This window comes from Prionailurus bengalensis, chromosome A1 (assembly GCF_016509475.1).
Source record: "Prionailurus bengalensis isolate Pbe53 chromosome A1, Fcat_Pben_1.1_paternal_pri, whole genome shotgun sequence".
NCBI classification, from domain to species: domain Eukaryota; kingdom Metazoa; phylum Chordata; class Mammalia; order Carnivora; family Felidae; genus Prionailurus; species Prionailurus bengalensis.
This window is the reverse complement of record NC_057343.1, coordinates 71,286,999-71,314,506: the sequence shown is the minus strand read 5'-3', so window position 1 is coordinate 71,314,506 and position 27,508 is coordinate 71,286,999. Positions and strand designations below refer to the sequence as shown.

At 40.6% G+C, this 27,508-nt stretch overlaps 1 protein-coding gene across 5 annotated transcripts in view; it reads right to left on the bottom strand.

Moving 5' to 3' along the window:
- Nucleotides 1–27,508, bottom strand: part of CLYBL (citramalyl-CoA lyase) — a 254,668-nt gene that overhangs the window by 194,049 nt on the left and 33,111 nt on the right. The gene's annotated exons all lie outside the window — the stretch shown is intronic.

The window sequence follows — 27,508 nt, the reverse complement described above, 5'->3', positions numbered from 1 at the left end:
TGTTCCAAAGCCCAAGTCCACCAGGCCTCCCTCTCCATGTTCCTTCTAGCAGGTAGAGCTGTGTCTGGGAGGCTTCTTCATTCTCCTTATCCTCAGCTTCTCCAAATGAAACCCACAGTAAATCCCTCCCCAGACTGATATCTTGGAAATGATTAATCTCTCAGATTAACCGAATGCGCTCAAATATAAAAATATTTTTAAAAAACAGTAGGGTCGTTAAAGAGTGACAGATTTAAGCGCCATCTGGGCTCGCTGGTCAGGGTGGCGCGAATTCCATCAAACGGCTGAACGGTGCACGATCTGGGAATCCCATCTGTTTTATCTAACATGAATCAGTCCAACAGTTTGGCCATTTTGATGTTAGAGCTGTTTAAAGAAAACCCTGGACATATAATACCAATAGTTTTTCCTTCTTTAAACTTCTAGAAAACAAAATATATGCTTGATTATAAGAATTAAAGATAGAAATGAAGTTTGATTTGATGCTAAGAGCACCCCTAGATGAATTCTAAATTGACTTTTCATAAAATAATTATTTCCCCAGTTTTATTTTTTTTTTAAACCTTTGGGACCATATGTGGAGACTTTTCTTAGGGTTATCATATGAAAGTTTATATTAATAATTTTTTTCACTGAAAACTACATTGATAAGATTTTGGATCTTGTAAAACAGGAAACTGTTTTGGTTTTCTTTCTCATTTTAATTCTTCCTCTTCTGGTCCTCTCAACAAAGTATTTTTTATGAAAATAATATAAAAGTACTATAATGGAAAGCAGTCAGAGATCTCACTTAGACAATTTTAACGGTTCTTAAGAAACATTTTTTTTTAACAAGTCTTCTCCTAGTTATTATAAATTGCTTTTAACCTTTAGTACTTTGGACTGCTTCCCTGTCTTGCTGTGCTATAATAATTCTTAGAAACACTAATCAGATTTTCCTGTCCCCAATAATATAGTTCTGTTTCTGAACAGTAGCATTAAATTGCCCCAAAACAAATACCCTAGCTACCTAGTCTTTAACAGGCAAGAGAAAAAAATACATGATTTCTAAGAGTAAATATTTTGAGATTTCATTTTTAAAAAATCATAAACTACAAATGAGATGATCTTTTAATTGGAAAATATTCTATGATATTGTGATTATAATTTCTATCTGTAAAAATGTGGAAGATAATCCTATTTAGTTATTATGAGGCATATTATAGTATTTTACACATGAAACACATAAAAACGAAGCAATCATAAAACCAACATTCAGGTAACTGTGCATTAAAAGCAGGATTGCACATTATCACATGAGTTTATTCCATTTTTTGGTTGCCTTTTATAGCTCTTAATGTGAAACCAAAATAACTTCTTCAGTACTACATTTGTGTTTTCTAGCCATTTTACATACTAAATATATTTCCTAAAACTGAATTCTCTGGAAATACAAAGCTGGCCCTATGCAGCATGTTATGAGCATGTGTATTTATTATTTCCTCATCCATAAAACCAGGATAATAATATCTTCCTGTAAAATTCTTTCAAGGATTATATTTAATAATGTTTGCAAAAGTACATTAAAATTTTTAAAGCACTGTGCAAATATAAGGTATTACTAACCCTAATAACAATAATTTCATATTCTTTATGGAACAAAAACTACCAAAAATAAAATATCCTTTCTCCCAATCTCCCTTATGATTAAATAAAGACGCACATTTACTTATATGCATCCTTTCTTAAACAGCATTTCACAATTGGTTTTAAAGTATCCACTTCAGGGAATTACAAAATTTCAGAGAAAAATTATTTCTACATTTGACAAATTTTAAAATGCAGAAGCCAATAGTCAAATTGCCAGAGACTTTACTTGGATCCTTTTCTTTCCTAAAAGTTGCTGTGGCCAATTCAGAGCTCTCAGAGCACATGAACTTCTGTCTACCCAGAGCGGATAAGGATATACCTCTATGTTTATGACCCTGATCGTCTCAGGAAATGTCAGTGGTCAAGAGTTACAATCCATTTAGGTCATCGACTGAGGCAAACACTGGGACCACTAACTTCTCTTTTTTCTTCAAGAGTATAAAATAAATGAACAAAAAAAGGGGGGGGGGGAGAAGTTCTGAAGGATAAATACTGTTTACAAAGTCTTTAAGGAGAGAAACTGCACTACTAAAATTTCATTAAATTTGCAGTCTTATCCCTCTCAGCATCACCTGAAACAAAAGGAATAGGTCCCAGCTTCAGGCTCCCAGTTTATTCTTTCCCCTTTCCCTGTGGTGACCAAGCCTGTGGCATGCTCCTGGAATATCGGTAGCAAATGAGATCCATCCGAACCCAGCTTTAGTGACAATGGAGCAGCTCAAGTTGTCCCTGTGAGATGCCAGCTGGCTTCTGCACAAAGGTAACAAGGTTTCTTTGTTTGTTGTTAATCCCTTTGGCTTTTTATCCTCCCCAATTCGTGCAGACATGCACGGGACACTTGCATCAGGTGGCTACAGTACTGATGTTTGGTCTCCACAACAGCGTGATGCCCACATCTTTAGGCATATCCCCAGCTCTAGAGCCTGAATACTGGTTCAGCATGCACACCAAAAAAGAGGTCAGTTGCACTTGGCTGCAAGATGGTTCTCCTGCCCAGCAGTGGAATGTGAAGACACACGTTAGACCATGAGATATGGGTGGGCAACAAAGAGTGCTTGGGTAAAAATAACAAGTAGTTACAGTTGTGGGAGAATTACCACGGAGGCATTTTCCCTTGGCCAGGTAAAATGACCCTACTGAAGCAGAAAGCTGTCAACCAGAAAATGTTATTATTTACACTCATGCATGTGGCTAGTATCAAACGAGGCCCTGTTTGCTCCAGTTTCATACATGATTCCATCAATGGATACCTATCTCTAGGGTTTATAAAGTTAGGAAGAAATTTTCCCCGCGGGCTTCACCTAAGTAGCACAATGTGAGCTAAGAGAAGTGATGAGCTTGTACTGCCCCATTTTCATTCCAGTATATTCCTTGCCAAAATAATACTTTGAAACCATAGTTCATTTAACTATATCTCATTCCCTGTGACTTTATGCATTTGAATAATTTTATTAAACCTTGATTTAAAGAAAATGTTGTCAATCCTGCATCTAGCATGAGATGTTTTATCTTTGTACCAACAGTGACCATCTCAGATCTCAGCACTGTATTTTGACCCACAGGACAGTGGCCCATTTAAAGGTAAATAAGAAACTCCTTCCCCCCCAAAATTTCAATGTCTCATTATCCCTTACCAAAACTGGTGTAACACTTAGTGAGAATTGGGAAATATTTTATAAATATATTTATAAATATTCTGAACTTTATAAGTTATTAAACTGGATGATGGCAAAGTATAAGACAGTATCACCCATTTGTCAGGTTAACCCATAAATCTGTACCTTTATATGTGACAATTTGTCAAGTTAGCAAAACTAATGAAAAAATAAACCCTCTCCTAAAAATCTTCGTTTTCAACTCATAACTATTACCTGAAAAAATCTTTTAAGGACTTAGAAGATATAGGGGCGCCTGGGTGGCTCAGTCAGAAAAGCACGTGGCTCTTGATCTTGGGATCGTGTGTTCGAGCCCCAAGATGGGTGCAGAGATTACCAAAACAAACAAACAAACAAAAAAACCCAAAAAGAAGATATAAACCTATTTTTTCAAAGCATAAATTCAACAAAATAGAACCAATGGTCTAATGTCAGTAGCTAATGCAATTCTCTCTCCACAAAAGCAGCTATGGGGAAGAGACACTAGAAAAGACTGAAAATCTACTTTGGCTCAAGATAATTGATAAAATTCTATTCCTCCCTTTAAAAACAAAACCAAAAAAAAAGTGATTATCTCTGTGTCAGCTTTTTAAATGATTTTGAGTGTAACATATAGTCAAATTACTAAAGATCACACAGCACAATTAAATGTGTGCTGAGATGTATCTTAAATAATCTCAAACTTCTAAAACTTCTGTGGCTTTAGCAAAAGCATCATAAAGTACTCGACAACCAGAGTAAACCTCTTTAAAGCGACAAAATAGCAAGGAAAGGTCAGGGAGCCAAGCAGGTCAACAAAGTCCTTCTTCCCAATCTGGGGTCATTCTTCCCTCCGGCACTGATTGGTCTCCCAGTAAATTCCACATTAGCTCCTCCCTTCAGCTGCAGCAGAAACACTTGAACTGCCTTCTCTCTCCACAAAAGTTTAGTTTGCTGATTGGGCATGAAACAAAGGGAAGACAGCAGGGGTACAATTTATAAGGGGGCAGGCAAGGTTGACAGGCTATTGTGCTCTAGAGGCATCCACAAGCTGTTAATTCTATTTTAACATCGTTAATAAGACTGTTAACACATCAGACTTTGTTTAGAGACCTTGAAAACATCAACAAACTATTAAACGATCCACCTGAAATAAAATAGTATCCACTTTGGAAACATCAAAATCATACTTTTTTTAATCCTTAAAACTGAAAGACTAAAGAAAGGAAAAAGGAAATCTATTACTGTAAATCATGTGCAAATACCCCCAAATTCTTACGTTTAATACTCTTGAAACATTCTTTTTTATTTTGACATCATCTTTGATCTGTGAATTTTCAAAATAAGGAAATCATATCAAAATAGTTTTACTTCCATGTACATATGCAAAAAGGGATTAAAAACAAATGCACAGGTTTAAATATTTAAAATGAATAATTAGTCTGGCAGATTAACAGCACTTAATTTTGCAATAGAATAACATTTTGAGCTCAGTCTGTAAAGAAAGAAGAAAACACTCCATTATATAAGGAAAGTTTTTGTATTATACCCTCACATCCAACTAAAATACTACTAAGTAATTTTAGCAAGAGTAAAAAGTTCCAATTCATGACTTAAGAAAAAGAAAATTTTCTAAATTTTATTTTGCTTTTTTTTCTCCTTTGCTTTACTTAGCTTAATTTTAAGAATTAAGATTATTCAAAGTAAAAAGTACTATGCTTAAAATCAAGGTGACCAAATAACCAATAACTGACATTCAACAATGTTTATAAAGAAGAAATTTGAATTTGAATTTTTGGTGTAAATGTATTTTTGATGTCAAACTCTTTTCAATTAAAATAGCATATTTCTTATGGGATAATCTACTAAAATTACTATAATTGACACCTAACTATATTTTCATGTAAAACCAAAAATATGTATTACAAAGAATTTTTAATAACAGCTTAAAAACAATTTTCTGGACACTATATCGGAAACGAATGGAAAAACTTGAAGCATTTGGGATATGGCTTAACACACTATATATATATATATATATATATATATATATATATATATATATATAGTGTGATTTTCTAACACACTATAATGCAAATTTGTAGGTGTTAATTTTAAACATCCTTGCCTGTGATTTAAAACAACAGTTACTTAATGCTCTTGCTAGCACTGGAGTGAAAAATTAAAAGCATGAGAAATTAAGGTGGAATCAAATTATGTAGAAGGGATATACAGCTTACAGAAGAGAACAGGGAATTCTAGGAGATATTTAAATCTTTTGACTCCTTTGAGTGCAGCTGTTTATCGGTGACCGGTGGTGGCCTAGGGTTAGGGGAGATGGTGAATGAAAACACTGTGGAGGCTACTCACGAACCAGGACATTAATGTGAGAACACGGAAGTGTAAACTCATGGGCAAACGCTGAGACAACTCAAAATGCAATCTCCGCGTTGAACACAACACAAGAGTGAGTTCTCAACAGGTCAAATGACCAATGAGCAAACGCGGGTTCAAGGCATGACGACTTTGGGTGACACACTCTGGGAAAGCATCAATCACCACACATTTTTACAAGTGGAAATCAAGGGAGGAACTCTGAATGATGACCGACGAAGAAATAACATTTGGCTACCACTGTTCAATTGCCTTTCCCAAATACGATGCCGGGTTTATCTCTCCGGCTTCCTACAATCTTTCATGTTTCAGATACACACATTTCAGCCCGAGTGTTTCAGTTGCCATAACAACTTCATAAATTTGTTCTCAGATGTCCTTTTTAATCACATCCTTATTTTTGAAAAAGCTGGATGGGTCAGGACAGTGCCTCCAATTTATTTGGTTCATACCTGGCTCATGAGGAGTTGGGGTATTTGTTCCCTTACGTTAAGAAGCTCAAACACCTGAAAATAATGTCACTATTCCTCTCTATAGGCAAAGAAGATGTTTTTAAAAAATGTGTTTGCATGTGGCCTTATCATCAAATTTTTAAAACCTAGGCGACAATGCCCAGGAATCGTCCCCTGGTTCATGACGTACAGAGATTGCTAACGCTGCCCAGTCGTGTACAGAAGGGCCCCGTGCACAGAGCAGCCGCTTTATTTCCAGATATCAATTATTTATACTGTCAAACAGGTTTTTGATAGAATCCTAGTGGTTTTAATTGGCTTCTAGTGACTATTATTACTAGTATCTTTAAAATAGTATCCACCTTACGATAGGAAAACAAAACCATGCGAGTATATAATAGTTTCAACAGCATACATTAATTTTTTAAATACTTAGCAATATTTTCGGATTTCATTCCAATAAAGAAGGCACAGTAACCCTGGCACCATTAAACAAATGACTTTTGCCAACATCAACAACCAGACAATGGAAAACAGGACTCCACCAACAAATGGAGAGCGGGTGTCAAAAAAATTCAAGCTGAGGTTTTTGCATATGTAGTGAAACCAAAGGCACTCCCAGAAGGTATTGAAATGCACAGATAAGAACACAAAAGGCCCTAAAGTGGTTTTGAGGGTCACAATTTGCTATGAAACACAGCAGATGGAAACATGTGAAAGACCACTTGAGTGAATTTAGAATGCTGGAGTATAAAATAAAATCTGAGAGTAATGGACAAATTAGGGCAATCGACAATTCTAGAGTTTTATCTTTAGGTGCACTATCACTTTGTTAGAACAGCAATATATTCACATATATATATATTAAGGGAATTAGGGAATTAAGGGAATGAGGTAGAGGGGGGAACACGCTGTTTATAACCCCATTTGTCGAAAATTAAAATACAGGGCAAACGATACGCAACTAAGTACCAGCAAAAAGTAAATATTGGCTATATTTAAGGAAAGAGATAAGAGCAGATGTTATTTAAAAAGTTGGACCTTTAACTTCAAAAAATACTACACATGACTAGTTTTTTGCTACTGGAAAAGAATCTTTAATTATGTAAAGAGCGAAGAGAAGGTGGGACTCTTTACCTTTGAATACTAAATTAGGAAGCAGCCGCATCAAAGGCAGGCTTGATCCGTTCTGCCTGAAAAATTAATAGGCTTGACAAGTCCTTTACAATATTTTCTAGAATTGCAAAAAAAAAGAGGTTCTAGTGACACCCACAGTCTCAGGAACAAAATGCAGCCGTGAAGAAGAGATTGGGGTTGGGTGAGGGCTTGTTTGTTTGGGGGTTGTTTGTTTTTCCTTCATCACAATGGATAAAGCCTTCAGCCCCGACTGGAGGATCTACATGAGGACTTCCTCCAGCTTCTTTTCTCTTCTTCCTCTCTCCACTGCCACTGCCCCACCGCCTGTCGCCTGTCAGAGAAGGCCTGTAGCTACACGGGGCCTGGCTGGAGGGCCTGGCCACCCCAACCCTGCAGTTTCAAAGGGCAGGGAGTTGAAAGGAGGGGAGAGCTGTGAGAGGGGCAGGGATGCTGAGGAGAGACATCAATTCAGCATTCCTCAGTGGCCTCAGATCTTCGCACTTGTTTTCTTTCCCCCTCTTCGCTCCTGGAAGGGTGAGGCGGGAACCAACACTTCAAAGGGGAAACTTCTTGGAAGGACTTGTTAGCTAGCTCTGCACTTCCCATCAGCGTGATTAGCACCCAAGGTTGTTATTAAATGATAAAAACAAAATCATCTCTCTTAAAGAAAACCACGTTACAGCTCCTGAGTCACTTGCTGATGAAGATGTTGGTGTTCTGGAGTGGGGGGGGAGGATAGCACAATGGCCTTGCCTTAGCTCAGCTCCTTTCAGAAAAATGGAAGGCACACCTCTGCAGAGTGGGGACACACAAGCGGCCTTCTGCTAACACACCAAACTCTCGTCCTCTCTGCACCCGACTCCTGCTGCTGGGAGTGGGGAGTGCGAATAGGGGCCAGACCTCCATCAGGAAGGGGAGGGACGGAAAAAGGTCGCCAATTCAATAGTAGGAAGCCACCGAATGGGGCAGGATAAGGCAGGCACACAGACTTGGGCTCTGTGTCTGGGACCGAGAGGAAACATGGAGGTTCAAGGCAAATGCCTCCCAATGAAACAAACTTGGCTTACATTACTGGGAAACACTGATAAAGAAACTAGCTGAAGAGGACTATTTAAAGAAGAAGGAGAGGAGAGCTACTAATTCACTCAAAAACAAATCTTAATTGCTCAAGCAGCTAAATTTCAAGAATGCCTAAGAGGGCTTTCAGAATATAACCTGCAGCACAAAACACACACAGTATTATCTTGGAAAAATAAAAGATTTTCAGGATCAAAAATCAACTCAGAACTTTACCTTAATCTTTCCTTTTTTTTTTAAGGGTTTAATTTTTTTCCCATCACCCCCCAATTAGGTAGGAATTTAAGTAATGTTATTACAATTTAACTATAAGCCATTTATTTTGCTACCTTTTTAAAAGAAAAGACGAAAGAGATGCATGTACCTTATTCCTAAAGAGCTCAAAATCTGAATTTAAAATAAAACTTTCCTAAACAATTAGATAGAAAGTCAAGAAGGGTTTTTGCAAGAACTATCAAAAGACAATATTTATATAGAATTTGAGCATTAGCAGCTAGCCTGACACAGCAAAACCATTGTATTTTCCACTAGTTTTGTTTTGCTATATACAGCTGTGTTTTCACAGATGCAAAGCCATGTGTCTCCACCAAAAGGTCTAGGCTTCCCTTCAGATGTGAATGCAGATCAAAGGTTCAAACGCAGAAATACAAGATCCTTTTCCCTTTGGAACATGTTTTTATTTTTCTGCAGTGGCTGCAAACCAGAATTTCCATCTGTTGTCCTTCTGCAGCATACAGGTTAACCTTAGCAGTGGGGCTCGGCACACTGTTATCTCCGCTAAGAAGTGCGCAGATGAAGCACGTCTGCATGTATGCTCTGAACAGCTCCCCGACATGCCCACCCAGCTGAGAGAGAATGGCACCAGGCAGGAGCAGAACCCATTTCAGTTGATACTGAAAAATTAATTTTTAAATTCCTCTGAAATATCAGATTATAAATTTAAGATGGGGTTTTGCTTTTATACAACATGCATCCTGATAAAGATAATAATATCAACTGTGATTTCCTGCCTATCCCTTCTCCCTCCTATACCCAGTAGTATGTAATAAGACATCCTGCATTTGACTCTGTTTTATGGAAAATCCTCTAATAGGAAATAATTTGATTAAAAAAACAAACACCTCATTAATCTTAAGTCATTTTTTATTTCATTACAAGTTAGTAACCCATAATTTTGAATGGAAATATTTTTTTAACTAAAAAAAAGTTTATTGGGGCGCCTGGGTGGCGCAGTCGGTTAAGCGTCCGGCTTCAGCCAGGTCACGATCTCGCGGTCCGTGAGTTCGAGCCCCGCGTCGGGCTCTGGGCTGATGGCCCGGAGCCTGGAGCCTGTTTCCGATTCTGTGTCTCCCTCTCTCTCTGCCCCTCGCCCGTTCATGCTCTGTCTCTCTCTGTCCCAAAAATAAATACACGTTGAAAAAAAAAATTAAAAATTAAAAAAAAAAAGTTTATTTATTTTGAGAAAGAGAATGGGGGAGGGGCAGAGAAGTGGGGGGAGGGAGAGAATCCTAAGCAGGCTCTAAGCTGTCATCACAGAGCCTGATGTGGGGCTCAATCCCACAAACTGTGAGACCATGACCTGAGCCAAAATCAAGAGTCAGACACTCAGGGATACCTAGGTGGCTTAGCTGGTTGAGCATCTGACTTCAGCTCAGTTCATGATCTCACAGTTCCTGAGTTCAAGCCCCACATCAGACTCGCTGCTGTCAGCACAGAGACTGCTTTAGATCCTGTCTCCTTTTCTCTCTGCCCCTCCCACACTTGTGCTCTTGCTCTCTCTCTCTCAAAAATAAATAAAACATTAAAATAAAAAAAAAAGGAGTCAGACACTCAACCAACTGAGCCATGCAGGTGCCCCTGGAAATATTTTTTAAAATTTATCAATTTTTTAAAAATAATCTTTCCCTTTGATTTCTATTCCTTTTATTGAGGATACCCTCAGAATGACTGAAGAGAGAAATAAGTTTCCCTGCTCCCTACTCTGAAAATGAATTTACTGCCATGAAAACATCTGCTTAGAAAAACAGTAAAAATAAAGCACTGAAAAAGTGGGAGCCTCTGAAGGTATTTTTGGCAGGTTTTTAAGGTCACTAAATTGAGGGGATGAGAGAGATAGAGACAGACAGAGAGTAGGGGGGGCGGGTAGAGAGAGAGGCAGGCATATCTACCTATCTGTAGAAGAGCCAAAGAGGTTAGAGGGATGAATGGATGGATGGAGATGACAGATACAAAGCTTTGGCTACTCCCTAGAGAGATTCTACAAAAACCCAAAGTGGAAAATGTCAGGAACTGGTCCTAATGCTAATGTCTGAGTGCCATCTAGTGGTCTTCCTAGAACTGCACTCTGGTCTAGCTACACCTGGAAACTCCATCCTATGCTATGGTCTGTGGCTCCTTACTGCATATCTCCACCCCATTTGGGCTCATTCAGTACTCCCAATGCTCCCATCCAATAATTGTAGCTTTTCTGTCCTAATTACCAAATGAACCAAAAATACAAAATGCCTCCGAAAACAAAACGATAAGAGGGATGATCCCAAAGGTTGGGGTGGGTCTCCCAGAAGCAAAGTGTATCACAGGTGTTCTCAATGAGGGCTGCCTCCAAGCCATGTGCAGAAGCAGTTTCTACATAAGAAGTTGTTATGACCACACCTGAAGGACCAGACTAAACACATAGGGAGCCCTACTATCTACACCCATGTCAGGATGTTAAGCTTTAGGGGACAGATAATTAGCTCTATGACTGGGCATCAATATTCCTCCGTAGGTACTGCGAGGTAGAAAACAAGAGGTAGGTAGTCTGTTACACCTGAAAAGTACCTACTCCAACTCTCACTTTCCAACTGAAGTGACTCAGAAAGGTGAAGGCTTGTTCCCAGTGACCTGGGGAGACAAGAGGACTCATTTCATCATTTTCCCCTGCTCCAAGAAGGGGTCACTGAGAGGAGGGTGAACAGCTCTGAGAGTGAGCGGGGATGTGGGGGGGGGGGGTACCTACATGCTCCACAGACAGTGCTGCAGAGTCCTGTGCCAGGGTACATGGCGACTCAGAGAGCTTAGTCAAAGCCAGCCCTGGCACATTAGTGTCTTACGCAGTGGTAATGGAGACTGATTTTCCTGTTACCTGTCTCACTCCTTCTCCCCTCCCTTTTCACTTTAATAACAAAAGTAAATGGTTACATCACACTGTTCTAAGCTCACACCTGTTCTAAGCTCTTTCAATTTTATCTCACCAAATCCTCACAAAAAGTCTTTAGGTAGATACTATCATCCACATTTCAAAGATAGGGCAACCAGGCTACAGAGGTAAAGCCAGCTCACAACAGTGGCAGTGCTGGGATCAAGTGTGGGAGTCTGGCTCCAGCCTGGGTTGCCCCCACAAAAGCATCTTTCTCCTCTGTATGAAAACATGGACACTTAAAGCATTTAACAGTTAAAGAAGGTGTTTGGGGCTAACAGGGTCAGTCCTTGGATATGTAGGACAAGGGCTGCCATGTAGTAAGTGTTCCCTAGCTATGTGACCTTGGGGAAGGATGTCATGTCAGAGCATCAGTTTGTCTGACTGTAAGATAGGGCTATGTTATCTGCTTGTCCACCTCAGAATAGGTTGCTGAAAATGCAATGAGATCATCTGTGCGGATATGCTCTGTAAAAAGTCATGTCCAATGGAACAGAGGTGGTATTCATTTTCATCCCATGAGACCATCCCTGTTGCCCGACATCCAGAGAGGGCCTCTAACAAACTGACAACAGACGGTAGAAGCGAGGCCGACAGTTTCCATTCTTCAAATACTGACTTTGATTGTAAGTTCCATGGAGCAGGGACCCACAGTGTGTCATTACTGGGATGAGAGGACGTTCCCCTCTCCACATTATGCCAGGGCCCAAGAGGCAACATGGATTTAGGAACCGTGAGTTATGAATAATAATGAGAGATAATTATGCTGATATTAATCCTAGTAAAACAAGCACAGTGGTTAATATTTCAAGCATACCTTGAAGCACCTCTCCAGCCATCTGAGGCGGCATCCTGAAGTACTCACGTGAGTGTGGTGGCCCATAAGGGAGGACAGATGCCCAGAGCTGACTGACCCACGTGCCTGTCCCACCCACTAGAAGCCACTGTCCCGGCTTCATTCTGAGTTGCACTTGGTGTGCAGACACCTGAAAGAGCACAGCTACAGTGACAGCAACAAGATACACACCCGCCTGCAGCACCCGCCATACTCCTCTGAATTCTTTCCCCAACCCTGCTTTACTGAGATATAATTGACATACATTATTGTGAAAATTTAAGATATACAACGTAATGATTTGATATACATAACATTGCAAAATAATTACAATAACATTAGGTAACATATCCATCAGTTCACATAATTACCGTGTGTGTGTGTGTGTGTGTGTGTGTGTGTGTGTGTGTGTGTGTGTGTAGTGAGAACATTTAAGATCTATCTACTTCAGTCTGGCAGGGAGAAGAGTGCTTAAGACAGTTGAGTCGCTGCATGGAAAGAATGGGCTTCAGAGTGGGTCTGGGCCTGAATCCTGGTTCTGCCAAGCATCACCATGTGATCCTACTAAGATTCTTAACTCTCTGGACCATGTGCTCATCCAATATGCAACAGGATCACAACACCTGTCCCAACCAGAGTTAAATGAAATGATGTAGTCACAAAGTTTTGCACCAGCCTTGGAGGGGAGCTCAATGTATACTCATTGAATGACAGAAAGAAAGGAGGGGGATCACCAAGAGATGATGGCGGTGTGCATCACCATGGGAACTCCACTGTAAGGAGTGTACAGCACGGTTCACATTTCCCTTGTGCACGCAAAACGCACAGCTTAATGCTCAAGAACACAGGTTCTGGAGTTGGGCAGACATCTAAGTTTTGTTAAAATACTACTTAATTTTAAAATTAAGACAATCTGACTTGTCTCAATGTGGCTCACTCCCGGCTTTGAGGCCAGAGGCTCTGTGTTCTATCCACTTTCAGTCACTGTTCTGATGTGATTGCTTTGGAGACCTTGATATAAAGCAAGACTATGGTGACAATGGAAGCACGATAATACTGTGGGCAAGAAAAGACTGAAGAGCTGAAGATTTGGCTGAACAGGCCCACCCCTCCATATGTGGGCCTCAGGGCTCAAGTGAAGGTCTGAGGCCCCAGGCCTCAAGCACCAACCAATCCTTCCTCTTTGTGCCCTGGTTCGGTCCTGTATGTGTGTGGACATGCCAACTTGCACATTCAAGCTCAGTGTTTCACTTCCCAGCACACCTCACCCTTTAGCCACCACCTCAGGTCTGGGGTGTAACCGCTACAGTAGTACCGTCTGCCCACCAGGACAGACCCAGGGTGAAATTCATGGATGCACAGCTAACAGTGACATTTCCCAGCCTCTCCTGTGTCTGGGTGTATTCATGAGACAAAGTTCTGGTTGACAGGGTATGGTCAGGGTGACCAGAAGTATGAAACGTCCATAAAAGAAGAGCACATCCTCCGGGTTCCCTGTGTCACAGGCCAGGTCAGAGCAGCCTTCCTAGATAAGATGCTGAGGGTGGACGATCCACAAGATGAAAGGAACCTGGGTCCTCCCAGAGCCATCCTATACACCCTCGGCCACCAACCTACACTTAAAGTGAGAGATAAAGTGTCTTTGATAAAGGCACTGTATTTGGGGGCCTTTTTGTTACAACATCCAAACCTGTACCCAACATTTATCTCAGTTACCCTACATGTTTGAAATGGGTACCTAGATCACTGTGCCTAGCATATTAGCACTTGAATCAGTCTAATTTTGAGAAGAACAAATAAACCAAAATTATACAGTTGGTCCACTAGGACATATGGACCACTGTGAAATTCCTAAGTATAAGGGAAGGTTAAGAAAAACTAGCAAGGGGGACACTTGGGTGGCTCAGTTGGTTAAGCACCTGATTCTTGATTTCAGCTCAGGTCATGATCTCATGGTTTGTCAGACTGAGCCCAGCATTGGGCTCTGTGTTGGCAGTGTGGAGCCTGCTTGGGATTCTCTCCCTCTCGTTCTCTCTGCCCCTCCTCTGCTCACGCTCTAAGACTCTCAAAATAAATAAGTAAACATTAAAAAAAAAAAAAACTAGCAAGGAGGAAAAAAGAAAAAAAAAACTGGAGGACAAATGGAAAGCCAAGGAGAAAATAATCATAACAGCTTCTTGTGTAGTAGTTTAAATTTCCAAACAGATGTATGTGATTAAGGAGACATTTTAAAATGAAACATCATTATTTCATTTGGTCATAACAATAATGGTGCCATTACCACCAGATGTGTAAAGTGAGACACAGATAGTTGCCCTGGAGGTACAACCAAGTAACTTTAAGTCTAGAATCCTAGATGCTCTCTCCCAAAGTTTTTTTGGTTTTTTTTTTTTTTTTCAGATAGCCATCTTTGTCCCTAGGCCATCAGCCTCATGACAGTGACTCCTCTGTGGCCAATTGCTTAACTCTACTCTTTTTTTTAAAAAATTTTTTTTAACGTTTATTTATTTTTGAGACAGGGAAAGACAGAGCATGAACGGGGGAGGGTCAGAGAGAGGGAGACACAGAATCTGAAGCAGGCTCCAGGCTCTGAGCTATCAGCACAGAGCCTGATGCAGGGCTAGAACCCACGGACCGTGAGATCATGACCTGAGCCGAAGTCAAGCGCCCCTTAACTCTACTCTTTTAAAAACATCTATCTCCATACTCCCATTCTGAAATCTATAGGCACTCCTACTTGCCTAGAAAGCGAGGTCCAAAATCCTTAGCCTAGAAGTCCAGGCTCTCCACAATCTGATCCAAACACAACTTTCCAATCTCATTTCCCGCCACCCCAACACAAACTCTTGCCTTCAACTGGGCTTGTCTTCTCAGCACATGAGCACCATCTTGCCTCCCCAGTGTCACACCCATTCTACTATGAATGTTCAAAGCCTACTCATCGTGGAAATATTCTTTTATTGCCACTTGCTCATCATGTCTCTCCCAGCCCATCACTGCAACTCCTCCCACACTTGGCTGACACAGCCCTTTCCACTTGGGAGAGTGGTATCCATTGTTTCGATTTGACTTATAAGGAGAAATAACCTTCAGGGGCACCCTCACCCCCAGAGACTAGCTAAGAAGCCAACCATTCTCACACAGAGGACTCTGCATGGTTCCACCACAAGTGGTACAGGGCCATGACACCACTGAGCAGGGTAACTAGTACTGCTGGCACGCACACCGACCTTTCCCACTTCAGCCTACTCTTGTGCCTATTGTGAACCCTGCAGCCACAGGTCACGCTTTTGGTGAACAGCAGGGGCTGTGTTATCATCTCTTCCCTGGGATATCTGTACTTTTATAGAGCACTTCCTTCTTATTTGGGTAGAAAGTCTTGCTCAAATCCCTAGCAAGTCACATCAGACAGGCCAGTCAGGGTGCTTGAGTGCTAGAAACGGAATATTCAGTCCTGTGTGAACACGTATTGGTTACTGACTGCCCCCAAGTCCACCCACCTCTTAAGGAATTCCTTCATCCTACCCACAACTTGTGGTCTTCCAAAATTATCATCAAGATGCATAGTTCTCCCAGAGCCAAAGGGTAGACCAATTTAGACCAAACACATCATCCCCACAGTTAACATCTTTTGTTTTTTCTTTTTTAAATGTTTATTTGAGAGAGAAAGAGCGCAAGTGTTTGTGTGCACAAGCAGGGGAGGAGGAGAGAGAAAGGGAGAGAGAGAATCCTAAGCAGGCTCTGCACTGTCAGCACAGAGCCCGACAAGGGGTTCAATCTCACGAACGATGAGATCATGACCTGAGCCAAATCAAGAGTCAGATGCTTAACTGACTGAGCCACCCAGGTGCCCCCGCCCCCAACAGTTAACATCTTGAACAGAGTTAAAGATTGAACATGCTGGCGGTACATCCATTTGGCTGTCTGAGCTGGGACAACACGAAGGAGTGGTGCTAATGCCAAGATGCCTGGGGCTGCCTTCCCACCAATTTTGTGAATGTGCCCACATCCTTCCAATAAATCCCTTTTTGCCTAAAAAAGCCAGATTTGGTATCTCTTAAGAATTTTTGTTGCCCTACATCCAGATGGCCAACTGACACATGAAAAAATGCTCAACATCACTCATCATCAGGGAAATACAAATCAAAACCACCATGAGATACCACCTTACACCTGTCAGAATGGCTAACATTAACAACTCAGGCAACAACAGATGTTGGTGAGGATGTGGAAAAAAAGATCTCTTTTGCACTGCTGGTGGGAATGCAAGCTGGTGCAGCCACTCTGGAAAACAGCATGGAGGTTCCTCAAAAAATTAAAAACAGGGGCGCCTGGGTGGCGCAGTCAGTTAAGCGTCCGACTTCAGCCAGGTCACGATCTCGCGGCCCGTGAGTTCGAGCCCCGTGTCAGGCTCTGGGCTGATGGCTTGGAGCCTGGAGCCTGTTTCCGATTCTGTGTCTCCCTCTCTCTCTGCCCCTCCCCCGTTCATGCTCTCTCTCTCTCTCTGTCCCAAAAATAAATAAACGTTGAAAAAAAAATTAAAAACAGAACTACCCTACGACCCAGCAATTGCACTACTAGGCATTTATCCACAGGATACAGGTGTGCTATTTCGAAAGGACACATGCACCCCCATGTTTATAGCAGCACTATCAACAAGAGCCAAAGTATGGAAAGAGCCCAAATGTCCATCAATGGATGAATGGATAAAGAGGATGTGGGGTGTGTGTGTGTGTGTGTGTGTACACACACACACACACACACAATGGAGTATTACTCAGCCATCAAAAAGAATGAAATCTTGCCATTTGCAACTACGTGGATGGAACTGGAGGGTATTATGCTAAGTGAAATTAATCAGAGAAATTAATCAGAAAGTGAAATTAATCAGAGAAAAAATCATATGACTTCACTCATATGAGGACTTTAAGAGACAAAACAGATGAACATAAGGGAAGGGAAACAAAAATAATATAAAAACAGGGACGGGGACAAAACAGAAGAGATTCATAAATATGGAGAACAAACTGAGGGTTACTGGAGGGGTTGTGGGAGGCAGGATGGGCTAAATGGGTAAGGGGCACTAAGGAATCTACTCCTGAAATCATTGTTGCACTATATGCTAACTAATTTGGATGCAAATTTTTAAAAATAAAAAATTAAATTAAAAAAAAAAAGAATTTTTGTTGCCTTTGGGGCACATGGGTGGTTCAGTCAATTGAGCATCCAACTCTTGATTTTGGCTCAGGTCATGACCCCAGGGTCAGGGAATCAAGACCCCGGTCGGGCTCCTTGCTGAGCATGGAGCCTCAAGATTCTCTCTCTCAGGATGCCTGGCTGGCTCAGTCGGTTAAGTGTCTGACTCTTGATTTCAGCTCAGGTCATGACCTCCTGGTTTGTGAGTTTGAGCCCCACATTGGGCTCCACACTAACAGTGCAGAGCCTGCTTGGGATTCTCTCACTCCTTCACTCTCTACCTCTCCCATGTGTGTACTTTTTCTCCTTCTCTCTAAAAATAAATTTAAAAATTTAAAAAGATTCTTTCTCTCCCTCTGCCCCTCTCCTGTGCCTACTCTGTCTCTAAAAAAAAAAAAAATTCTTTCTTTGTTGCCTTCATTTGTTTGGCTCAGTCCATAAAGCATGTGACTCTTGATCTCGGCATGATGAGTTCAAGCCCCAAACTGGGTGTACAGCTTATTTAAAAAAAAAAAAATGTTGTTGCCTTAAAAGAGCCTGATTCAGTATTTGTTGCTTAACCAAGAATCTTAACTGATAGAAAGCCATAACCTAGAATTCCATTAAATTAAAAAACATTTATTCTTGGGGAGGCTGGGTGGCTCAGTCAGTTAAGCAACTGGCTCTTGATTTCAGCTCAGGTCATGATCTTATGGTTTGTGAATCAAGCCCCATGTCAGACTCTGCACTGACTGCAAGGAGCCTGCTTGGGATTCTCTCTCTCCCTCTCTTTCTCTATCCCTCCCCTGCCCATACTCTCTCTCTCAAAATAAATAAGTAAACATTAAATAAATATATTTATTCTTCTTGTCACATACTCAGCACCAAGATAGGTACTGGCTTTCAAACAAGTACAAGGACTAGCCTTATCCTCAGGAGATTTGATGTAATATGGGAGACAAAATAGGGTACAAAGTACAGTAAACGTGAACAAAACTATAGAGATGCAGAGGAAGGGTGCATGATAGCAGGGTGAGTGTGGGTGATTGATAAGATACCATAAGAGGAAGGTGATATTTGATCAGGATTTCACCAAGTAGAATATGGGAAGAAGGGCACTATAAGGAGTAGGAACAGAATGAGCAATGGCAAGGAGATGGGCAAGAGCTGGGATTGGGGGAGCAGAGGATTCATTAAAAGCAAGAATTTTAAGGGTGCCTGGGTGGCTCAGTCGGTTAAGCATCCAACTCTTGATTTCAGTTCAGGTCCTGATCTCACAGTTAATGAGTTTGAGCCTGGCATCAGGCTCCACACTCCAGTGTGGAACCTGCTTGGGATGCTCACGCTCTCTCTCTGCCCCTCTCCTCCTCTCTCTTCCAAAATAAATAAACTTTTTTTAAAAAGCAACAATTTTAATGTGACTCAGGTACATGGTATGGGAAGACGATTCTGGAAAGGTAATTTGGAGTCAGGGAATAAAGGACATTGTATCACTGTATGGCCATGGAGGGTCTTCATTCTTTAGTGTTGGGAACTACTGAAACTTTAAAGAGTAGAGCAATGAGACTTGTGTTCAGAGACCTCCTTCTGGAAGACAGGAGGGGGGAGACACCAGGCAAGAGGAGAGAGTGATGAGCTGGGATAGCAGTGAGGAAGGGATGGCCAGGAGCCATGGTAGAGAGACACAGAATCTGAGAAGTTGGATGGAATCAAGAATAACTCCAAAGATTTCAGCCATGAAATACGGAAATGTGGCCTCAGAGGCATTGCCTTGAGTGGTGCAATGACCAGAACAATACACCAAACACAGAGACGTCCCTGCTTGCCTTACTCCTCAGTAAACACATTTACCTTTGGCCAAATCAAGACTCAACCTCCTCTCAGACTGAGAATTAGCAATACAGTTTCTGATTCCTGAGCAGTGAGGGGGAAAGAGGGTAAAACCTGAGGTTTCCAACATTGTTCTTTATTAATTCCCCTCTAGAAAAAATGTTTTTCTTCTGAAGAATCACAGACCATTTAAGTTCTTCATCAATGTTTCAAATTTTCCCCATCCTTTATCCCCTTTTAACAGCAAATGAGTAAGATTTGCCAAAGCAATGATGACATTGCAAAGGTAAGTGCACTGCAGTCTTCTGAACTGCTACATTTGTTTAGCTTCTCTACCTTCATGACATAAGTTTTAAGGGTCTTTGTAGTCTTCACAGAACTGCACCTGGACTATATATGAAAAGTGGGTGCCAATTACAGTATTTTAGTTAAAACTGGTTCCTACGCATCATTGTCTTATGCTAGCAGAGAGCTGGCACCAGCAACAAAGGGTTGCTATTAATAGTACAACACAGAACACAAGCAGAAAACTTGAGTGAAATTATGTTTTTTAAAACCCAGTGTTTAGTGCCCAGAAAAGGGCCAGACTGTGCGGCATCTGTGCTGGGGGGATATGGGACTAATAAATCATTGCCATTTTTACTACACACAGGCAGAATATCATAGTACATCCAAAGCCAAACATTTGCTGTCCGAAAAAAATGATTTACATTCCAGGCTTTTTTTCCTCACTCAATTTGAGAGTTTATGCATTTATGCATCCAAAATTATTTTTATCAATTTAACTGTCCTATAATCACGAACAGTTTTTGATTTGGGAAGGGTTAAATTTATGAATGAAATATTAACATAAACATACATATACAACCTTATGTTCAAACATAAAACATTCATTTCAAAGTCTGATTTGCAGATGGAAAGCCATGTAACATGTAAAATCGGGCTAAAAAATGGTATTTTGGTACATGTAAAAAAAACTACTAGCAAAGCTAGATGCTAACTTTCTATTATCAGTCCAAGCAAGCAGTAAGAAAAGCATACATATTTTTTTGCTGAATTAATTTCCTCAGATTATCAAAACAATACAAAAGACCTTAAACACTGATGAAGGTATGATATTTTTCTTCAATGAGCAACAATCTTAGGATGATTTCTTAAGCTTCAGGCACATTTGGCCATCCTATCTGCTCTGGAATACATTAGTGTAATAAAAAGGGGCTTCTAAATAGTAATGCAGGCGGTTCCACTAATCACATTATCATCGTAATGTATTGACAGCGAGAAAAGTCACAGAAAACAAGGACTGACAGGAAAACTGTTTCAGAATTCAAAGAACAACAGGCCATTTATTTTGGCATTCCATAATCATTTTACCTATACACTCTTTTAGAAACCTGGTAAAATTTAGGAAGCAGAGCCCTACAAGGGCTAATACATATTGGGAGCCTTCTGAACAGTCAGTGGCATTTAGATTTTTGTCCTAGGACTTGAAAAGTTAAAGGCATGGTCCTGCCAATTGTGAGATGCCCTCTCCAACACAGACCACCCACAACTACGGATTTTCCATCTGGTGAACAAAACAGACAGCTCCCTAATTATTTTTAAAAAGGATTTTTCTCCCGAACATACTTTATTTGTCTGTGACCTGGAACTTAATGGAAAACCTGGTATATGCCAACTTCATTTCTTATAATGAAACATCCTATTTTATTGTTTTAACTGGGGTTTTTCAAAGGCTCTGAGATAGAAATTATTACCCCCAGAGCTAATGCTCCAAACCACCAAGACAATTCCAATGAACAACTGTTTTCTCTGAACAGAGAGTATCTTGTTTAAATATTAACCACTGAAGTTTTCTCTCACAACCAACATGATGAAAATAGGAGGGAAATTATTTTCAATCATTTTTAACTGGGCACCCATACTGCTAGTGTCAAAATCTATGGCTTTTCCAACAAGATGGCCACCTCTGCCAAAAGCATGCTCAGAAATGCCAACTGTAATTAAAATCTGGCACCTGTCTTGGGCACCAAATTTGCTTCTAACATCTCCATGTTGAAATGTGTCTCAGCTTTGAGAGGACGTAAGACGCTTTTTGCCCTCTGCCCTTTGGAAAAACACTCGAGTGGAAAAATTGACGGCTGTTATCCTGAAAATTACATTTTTTACATCTTAACTATACTACATCTTCTCTGCTTTCTTTCCCTGAATCTGTTTGTTTAATTAGTCCCAAGAGAATCAGCATACATTCCCTTCACACGTTTTGTTTTTATAAACCTCAGGAAAAACAGGCAGTGAAATAAGTTCTTCCTACCATGAAGTTGTGCTGGTAGTGAAGGGGTAGCAGAATAATGTGGATAGATTTCGTAAGGGGTTAGATATTATGGAATCAGGAGGCTATATATGGGGGTGGGATGCTTCCCTAAGAAGGCTTTTCAGAGACTAGAGCAATAAATCTTGATTTGATGCACATTGTCTTCTCTGACTACTGTCTACAGCTTGTGCCCCACCTATTGTTTTGTTGAGCTCTCAAAAATCTTATTAAAGTTTTTGTTCTTCAAAGAATCTGTAGCATTTCCCAAGAACAAACTCCCTTCTCTCTCACAAGCCTTTAACATGCTCGACACCTAGCCCCACTTAAGGTGAGGACAGAGCAGTCCTTGGGCCCAGCTACTCCTTTGGAAGGATAAATCTGTTGTACAGCTTGTCTCCAACAAGCCCAATGAACAAAAGGCCAAAGTGTGAGACCAACCAAGAGCAGGCTCACTGTTGGGGCAGCTCCTGGGCAGGGTCCCTGTCCACATTGCCCACTGCCTTATCCCGGGACCTAAGGAGTGCCTTGCACAGAAAAGGTACTCAATCAATGCCTAGTGAATGAACACCAGGCAGATCTGCCTTTGTAAAGAGCACCTTATATTAACATAGGGCCACACTGGCTTCAATGGTAAAAGGAACCTGATGATTATCAACTGTTGCACGTGCAAGAAGATGCTTTTCTTCGGAGACTCATTAAGGGGTGCGAACACACAGATGTTCTGACCTTTGGGCTTGTCAGCCTCCCTCTTCAGAAGTGCTGTCAGCGACACCACTTACCCCAGGCCACCCAGAGCTCCTAAAACACATCACTCTTCATCAGAAATGAAAAAGGGGTAAAGGAGTGTTTAAGGTACAAATACAGAATGCTTAAGGTACAAATAGATTTTACTATTATATAATACAGAAAAGTGTATAAAAGTAGTTCCCAATTAATGACTGAGTTCTGCTTAAAAAAAAAAAATCACCAAGAACTTGCTTCTTTGGAGCTGAAAATGAATTTTCCCAATGGAAAAGATGTTACAAATGACAGTTAGGGCCCCAAGAGAGCCTACAAAAACCCATTTAACTCCACAATCTCCCAAACACTATATAACAGCATGTTCATGGGAAAAGAAGCTGAGTTTAAACTGGGGAACTCCACAGCTACAGGAAAAAAGATAACTAGGAAACTGCTAGCAGCTTATGGGTGCCCCATGCCCCCTGAAGGAAAGCCATCTCCCTGGATCAGAAATTCCTCCAATGCAGCATTTTCCAAAAAAAAAAATTTTTTTTTACTGCAACTCATAGGAAGAAACATATTTTATACTGAGAGCCCAGAAACACCCCCCCTCACAAATTAAAAGAAACAAAAGTTTTATAAAATGAAATTCAACATGTGATGTACTCTGACTAGAAAACTTCTCTTACAATTCACTTTTTAAATGCTTCTCATGACCTAATAAATTAGTTTCCAGCTCATTTATTGGGATCCCCAGTGTAAAGCACCATTGCCCTGGATAATCCAAACTGAGGAGCAAAGGGTAGTGAGCAGTAGCTGGTCATGTGTTTCTTCAACTTGTATACTAAATGCCTCAATTGTGATGTAATTATGAATAAAAAGATTAAAGTGAGACAATTTCCTGCAAATGTGTCAGAGATGCATGCATCCATGTGCAGGCTCCAACCTGTTTTATCAGTAGGTTCTCTTCCTTCTCTACTTGGTCAAAGATATAGGTTTGGGCAGAAAACATGAGAGGATCTAGATAATTACAGACACTATATAACAGAGACTACAAATCATACTGACAACAAGCCTGATCATCTGTAAAGCTTAAAAAAAAAAGTGTTCCTGGATATTCAGAACACATCGATATAATTTAATCAATGTTTGGGCTTTCACTACTGGAGCAGCATGCAAACGGTAGCTAGTAGTCAGAAGGTCATTGCTATCCACTAGGCACACACAGCCTCAGGAAGCAGAGAAGCACAGTACCCCAAGCCTGGTAGACCCTTCATACAGACCTTCTGCTTTTTCTCTCCAGACAAAAGTCAAAGACTCTGGACGAATGGATGATCCTGGGGACTCCAGAGACAAGTAAGTGCCTGACAGGAACCTCACGAGCCCAGGGTGAAGTCCTCGTGAAGATCATGTCCAATAAGCACTTGAGTTCAGTAGATTAGAAAGGGGCCAATGTTCTCGTTTTCATGCTGTTGGCAGATTCAAGCAATCCACCTACAACCATTGGCCAAGCCCTCCCGTGCCTGCTTTGGCTAACAGTGACTGAATATTCCCATCCTCACAGGAGGTACACATTGGCCAAAGATGCAGTACTGAAGGGTCAGAGTGCCCACAGGATGAGGCCCTTACCCTCCCCAGTGAGAGTGGGCCTCTAAACCAAACCTACCTAAAGTCAGAGGTCAGAAATGAGGATCTTTCCCAACAATCTCTCAGAATCTTCCACTATGTCTGAGAACTTGGGACCCTTCTACAAGTTCCTCCTGGGGGAGTCATCTCTGATATGTGTCCTAAGGATTTTCACCAGCACAGGTATGCATTTTTTGCATACTGTCACATTGTATTTAAAAATTCCATTCAGGGTCACCTGGCTGGCTCAGTCAGTAGAGTATTTTACTTTTGATCTTGGGGTCATAAGTTTGAGCCCCACGTTGGACATCTATTTTTTTAACATATCCCTTTTCTAAGTTCATTTATTTATTTGAGAGAGACAGCGTGAGTGGGGATGGGGCAGAGAGAGAGAGGGAGAGAAAGAGAGAGAATCCCAAGCAGGCTTTGTGCTGCCAGCTGCGGAGCCCAACTCTGGACTCAAACTCATGAACCGCAAGATCATGATCTGAGCTGAAACAAAGAGCTACTGCTAAACCAACTGAGCCACGCAAGTGCGCCTAAAAATAAAATCTTAAAAATAAATAAATAAAATTAAAATTCCATTCAAAAAATTGGGGAACATTATTTTCAAATGTAATTTAAAAAATATTTTAACATTTATTTTTGAGAGAGAGAGAGTATGAGCAGGGGAGGGGCAGAGAGAGAGGGAGACAGAGAATCTGAAGCATGCTCCAGGCTCCAAGCTGTCAGCACAGAGCCCGACGCCAGGCTCAAACCGAGGAACCATGAGATCATGACCTGGGTTGAAGTCAGATACTTAACTGACTGAGCCACCTAGGCACTCCTCAGATTTAATTTTAAAAGGTTTAATTTGAATTGACATTTCAAGAAAAGGACGTACACCAATCTCAGAAACAACAAACGCTACTGAATTCATCTTGGACTTTTTATTTCTGTATTTTCATCCCTTCTTTTATTGTAGGACTATTTTTAATAAAGTGATTTTTTATTGGCATAATAAATAATGGAAAGATGTATATAGTGCCAATGCAATATAAATAGCTTTGGTTCATCTGGATTCCTACCTTATCCACTTAAAATTCATTTTAACCTAGTTTATAAATGATTAATTACTCAGGGGTGCCTGGGTGGCTCAGTCAGTTAAGTGTGTGACTTCTGATATTGGCTCAGGTTGTGATCTCAAGATCATGGGATCAAGCCCTGTGTTGGGCTCTCCACTGAACGTGGAGCCTGCTTGGGATTCATTCTTTCTTTCTTTCTCTCTCTCTCTCTCTCTCTCTCAAAATAAATAAACAAACATTTAAATGATTACTCATTTTTTTAAAGTTTTTGAGAGAGAGACGGGCAGGGAATGAGGGTTCACGCACACATGAGCAGGGGAGGGGCAGAGAAAGAAGGAGAGAGAATCTCAAGTAGGCTCCATGCTGTCATCATGGAGCCAGATGTGGGGCTCAATTCCACAAACAATGAGATCATGACCTGAGCTGAAATCAAGCATCAATGCTTAATCCACTGAGCCACCCAGGCACCCCTACTCATATATTTTTTAAGATTTTATTTTTAAGTAATTTCTATGCCCTACATTTTTAAGTAATTTCTGAGCCCTACATGGGGCTCAAACTTACAACCCTAATATCAAGACTTGTACGCTCCACTGACTGAGCCAGCCAGGTGCCTCTCATATTTTAAAATCAGCAAAAAGCACACTATATATCAACTGAGGTTGTATAAACTGCAAACAATGCAGGATTATATGCTTGCATTGGTGACTGGAAAAAAGACTTCCCACAGGATTGAAGGCAAGAATTTTCAGAAAAAACTCCACAGACAAAAATTACATATTTTTCACATTTGTCATTTGTCAATATGGTTCATAAAACCAAACAATGAAAGTTCTATGTTAGAAAAGCAATAATCATGAAACAAAGTTAACGTTATGCACTGATTTTTTTGGCAAGTCCTCCCATAAAGGAAATGTATTTTTAGGAGATGTATCAGTGAGTAGTTTAGATTTACACCTCCTCCCATATATTCATATTCATACATGTGTGTATTTATGTACAGATGTCTATAACTGGGTGCACACTTATATATTTCCGGAACAGAAAAATCCTACAGTCCTTAAGGTAAAATAGCAGGGGGTACTGCCCATTAAGTTATTGGTTCCAGGCCTTCACTTTCTAATTGACAATTCAGGGCTACTTTTCATCACTTGTCAGCTTCAAACCCACATTCAACCTTTCCTTTTAGATGATGCTACATCTATAATACAGCAGTACTGAAGTATGTTCTGCAGGAATATTTCTTCAGAAGCACAGCTTAAGAGAAGGTAGAAAGGCAGAAAACCTGCTAAATGTTTTTCACATCTATCAATTACTTGAAAGAACACTGTGGAAAAAAACCCTAAATTTTTACACTTAAATATTTTCCACTAGCCTTAGCAATAATTCCAAATACTTAAAACAAGTACATATGGATTTAAATAAAATACAAAAAGGTATCTGATACAACAAAAAAAATATCTTCAGCCTAACATGGTGAAGTTGGTGAAACATTAAAGATGACATTTTATGTTAATTAACATACAAAAACTATAGGGACATTTAGTTGGCTCCAAACTAAATGATTTTTAAAAACCATAATGAGATCAGCCAACATAGTAAATAGTTAAGTACGCAACTGTCCAGTCTATTAAGTTGCCTCACAAAGAGGCACCTGGGTGGCTCAGTCAGTGGAGCGTCCAACTCTTCACGTTGGCTCAGGGCATAATCCCAGGGTCATGGGATTGAGCCCCACATTGCGCTCCGTGCTGAGTATGGAGCCTACTTAAGATTCTCTCTCATTTGACAATAAATTTCATATATTGGGAAAAAAAAAAAAGATTCTCTCTCTCAGGGCACCTGGATGGCTCAGTCAGTTAAGTGTCCTGCTCTTGATCTCGGCTCAGGTCATGAACTCACCGTTCATGGGATTGAGCCCCACATTGGGCTCTGCACTGACAGTGTGGAGCCTGCTTGGGATTCTCTGTCTCCCTTGATCTCTGCCCCTCCCCCATTTGTGCTTGTTCTCTCTCAAACTACAAAAAAAATTCTCTCTCCCTCTCTGCCTCCTCCCCTGCTCATGCTCTCTCTCTAAAAAATAAATAAACTGCCTCATATGAAAAATACACAAAATTGTTTTGATAGGTACTTTGAGCATCAGTTTTCATGATTAAAAAACACCTAAAATAAAAGAATCAAACTTAATTTTATTTTAAAAGTTTATTTTGAGAGAGAGTGTGCATGCACATTAGCCAGGTAGGGCAGAGAGAGAGAGGGAAAGAAAGAATCCCAAGCAGGTTCCACACTCAGCATAGAGCCTGATACAGGGCTCAGTCCCACTAACTATGAGATCATGACCTGAGCTGAGATCAAGAGTTTAGGGTGCCTGAGTGGCTCAGTCAGTTAAGCATCTGGCTCTTGATCTCAGCTCAGGTCATGATATCACAGTTGGTGAAATCAAACC